The 3,702-nt window shown below is 38.4% G+C and overlaps 1 pseudogene; it reads right to left on the bottom strand.

The window, feature by feature from the left end:
* Positions 1–2,803: 2,803 nt before the first annotated feature.
* LOC101986307 lies at positions 2,804–3,261 on the bottom strand (annotated as a pseudogene).
* Positions 3,262–3,702: the final 441 nt, after the last annotated feature.

Raw genomic sequence — 3,702 nt, 5'->3', positions numbered from 1 at the left:
ACTGGAAATACATACTTATTATCTTATAATATTACACAATGACAAATCATCACTTCTGAATGTGGATAAAAGCACTAAGATACAAAATAGCAAGCTGATGACAGATCTCAAAGGCTTCAATTGAAAGAAGTCAAAGAATGACCTCACTTGAAAGTGAACCAGAGACAAAACATGAGACATATCAAGCAAGATTGTAGTTTGAAATAATGGATGCTTTATGACTAAGATAAGTCAATGAAATAAACAATTTTAAACAGTGATTATAAAGAGATAGGTCATTCAGGTCACTTTATAATTATTTAAGAGCCACTGATGAGGTCTGAAGTGGCTAAAAATACTATACAACTCTAAAATGTTTTAGAGAAATATTGTATAATCTCAGCTATTAATACTTCATATGTAATCACTAAGTTTCTAGGATATATATTTTACATATATGATGTAAAATAGATTCCAATATAAATATTGAAAAATACTGTCTATACTTATAAGTCAAGGAGAAATGGGGCAGGACACCAGTTTGGCTTGATGCTAATCACTAAAGACTCTCCAGAAATTAAAAACAATAAATAAACACAATTAAAAATGAAGGAATGCATGGAAAAAATATACTAACATGTAAATTGCTGAAAACAAACCAGCACCCTAGAACATTAAATTTAACATAAAAGAATTAACGTGGATAAGAAGAGACAACACATAATGATAAATATAAGCAACCAGTCAACAAGAGTATTAAAGTTATACATATTAAAAGGATTGTTTTTATAATCTAGGAGGGAAAAAATGCTAGGATTACCAGAAATTTCTAAGTTCATAATCATGATGCATTTTTCCTCCAAAAGGAAATTTAGCTCTTCTTTCAGATGGAAAAGTGGCTAGCTAACTCAAGCACACAAAATGAATAAGGTACAGCAACTTTCTACAACAAAATTGACACATGCCACCAAATAGATAAACACAGAGCAAAGGACCCAAACAAATATTCAATATAGATGATTTCTAAGTCCATGTGGGAACTGAAAAAAGCCTGACCCTGCAAGGAATCTCTTACAGGCCTCAAAAGGAACAATTATCCATTTTCTTCTCTGAAGACAATCCCTCTAAACCAAAAGCTGAGTATAAGCATATAGCCACTACATATTTTCATGTTTATAATGATTTCCATAGCAACACTCACAAAGCAGGCAGGATGGTAGAATGTGTTTATCCCAGCACTCACAAAGTAGAGGCAGGAGGACCAGAAACCCAGGTCTTCTTCCACTACATAGTGAGTTAGAGGCCAGCATGACATAAAAGAGACCCTGTTTCAAAATAAGCAGATGATCAAATTACTAAAGAAAAATATAGTAATAATAAAACAAAAACATGTAAGTTTTCAAATTTAAAGATGATGATAATTTTATAAAATTATTCTGATTTTTAGAGATGAATCTATATTTCTGAATGGACTAAAGATAAATAACAATTTCAAAATAATGGAAGATGTGTATTTTTTGAAAGTGAAAAATAAGAAAACTAATGGAGGTGATAACAGAAAAGAAAGAATGCACAAACCCAAAAACTAGCTTCCCGAGGGGGGAAAAAAAACAAAATAAAATCAGATTAGAGACACAGTCTCTCTGTTTCAATGACATTTGCTAAACTAATATCTGTAAGAATGTTTTCTAAATGAAAGGACAATAAATACTTTAGTGAAAGACATGCAGATCCATAGCCCTCAAGAGGAGGGACAAGACGAACCAGCAGATATGTAGAAAGATTTACTGTTGGAAACACTGGTCAGAGTTGGGGCACCACCTCATTCTACCCATTGACTAAAACTATTGTACTTGCTATTATAGTTGCTTCTGAGGCCAAACGGCTGAAGCTAAACTACGAGATGTCTGCTCAGCTCCACCATCAATGAACCACACTCAGGAACTCACAGCAATTTCCATCAAATGAAATATTCATTGAACCAGTGCATAGGCCTCAGATGCATTAGTAGGAAGGGATGGTTCAACCAAAGAGTTATCTGACGCTTTCATGCGAAGCCAAGATAGTGCTAGGGTAGAGCCAGCTGTATTCAGAACACAGAAGTTACATTTGGCCAGCAGTTTGGAGATCTTTCACTTCCCACAGTGCTATTTAATATCTTTGAGTTGTCACTTGTCAAGTGGCAATATGATGAAGGAGAGTTACAAGGTCACCATGAGCCAGGTGTTCAGTTCAACAAGAACCTTATACATCAAAACCTTGTAAAATGCTATCGGTTTCCTTTTTTCTATTTGAATTTAAAATATAATTAATTTTATCATTTTCCACTTTATCTTACCTACTTCCACCCTGCCCATGTACCCATCCCCAATTTATGGCCTCTTTCACCTTAATCATTGTCGTACATAATAAATTATATATATTCTTAAATGTGTAAATACCATCTTCCCAGTCTGTATAATATCACTTGTATGCATATGATTTTAAGGATGACACTGGGTGCTGGATAACCACTGGAGAACTCACCCCATGGAAGAGTTTGCCCTCACTATCAGCATTCTTTAGCTGCCTATAAATAGTTTCTTGTTTGTTTGTTTTTTAATTTTAAACAGGAATAAATGAAATGTCCATTAGGCAGACAAAATATATTCCAAACTTCAGGAATTGCTTCTGAATCGCTTGAAAGTCCCCCCCCCCTTTTTTTTAACGGAACTTGCCTCAAGTTTATTTGTAAAAACAGCATAAGGTCCTGAACATCTGCAAGTACTGTGTAGGTGTTCACACCAGTCCATCTGTCTTCACACTGGCAGACTGCGACTTTTTTTTATGGGGCCTTCACAGGGGCCTGGGCACCTTTGGGAGCCTGAGCTGCAGCTGAGGCCTCTGCCTTGGCTTGAACCTTGGGCTTTGTTTTTTGGAGCCTACGACCCCTGGCCATGTAGCTTCTAATCCGCTTCCCAAGCTTGGGGTGAGCAATTAAAGCCAGGCGGGTGAGTTTGTGGGTGGGGCCCTTTGGCACCTTGGGCTTCACCACCTGGGGCTTCACCAGGGCCTTGATGGCCTCCGCACGTGCGCTCATGGCCTTTGCATTATTGGCCTGCATCTTCTTCAGGCCTTTCTTGTTGTGCTTCTTGGCAAAGCGCATGTTCCTCAGGAACTTGGGGTCAACCCCCTTGTGAGATTCGTATCTTTGTGACCGGGGTTTCTTGATGCCGTTTCTGTGCCATTTCTGGGACTGGTTGTGTGTGGTGTGGTTCTTGGACTTGGCCATGGCTGGACGGTCATCGGCGGCTCGAAAGTCCCTCTCTTTACTCAAGATTCCAATGAACAGAACACCACTTGTGGGAACTTGAAGTTCAAAAACAGGCAATATGATGAGGTTCTGGGAGCTCCAGTCTAAAAACTGTGAAACGATTTGCAGGATAGTTCCCAGTGCAATTTGTGGCTTGTGTCCCACGTAAAAGATTGTGACTTAAGTGTGAACAGCCATGGAGTGCCCAATAGAATGTCCAAGGTCAGCCACGCACACATTCCCAGATGCCAATTGACTCATCAAGTGCAAGACTTTCTTTCTCTTTCTGACAAAGACGGAAACACAGTGGTCTTTCTTTATTGCTAGAGGCATTACACATTCTGAATCCACTCACACATCTCCCAGAAACCACTTGGCAAGGATGTCCAGGAGTCTTCTCAGCCCTCCTCATAGAGGTGTGACAATTCTTT

This window comes from Microtus ochrogaster, linkage group LG10 (assembly GCF_000317375.1).
Source record: "Microtus ochrogaster isolate Prairie Vole_2 linkage group LG10, MicOch1.0, whole genome shotgun sequence".
Lineage (NCBI taxonomy): Eukaryota > Metazoa > Chordata > Mammalia > Rodentia > Cricetidae > Microtus > Microtus ochrogaster.
The sequence above is the reverse complement of the archived record's forward strand: the minus strand, read 5'-3'. Positions and strand labels throughout refer to the sequence as shown.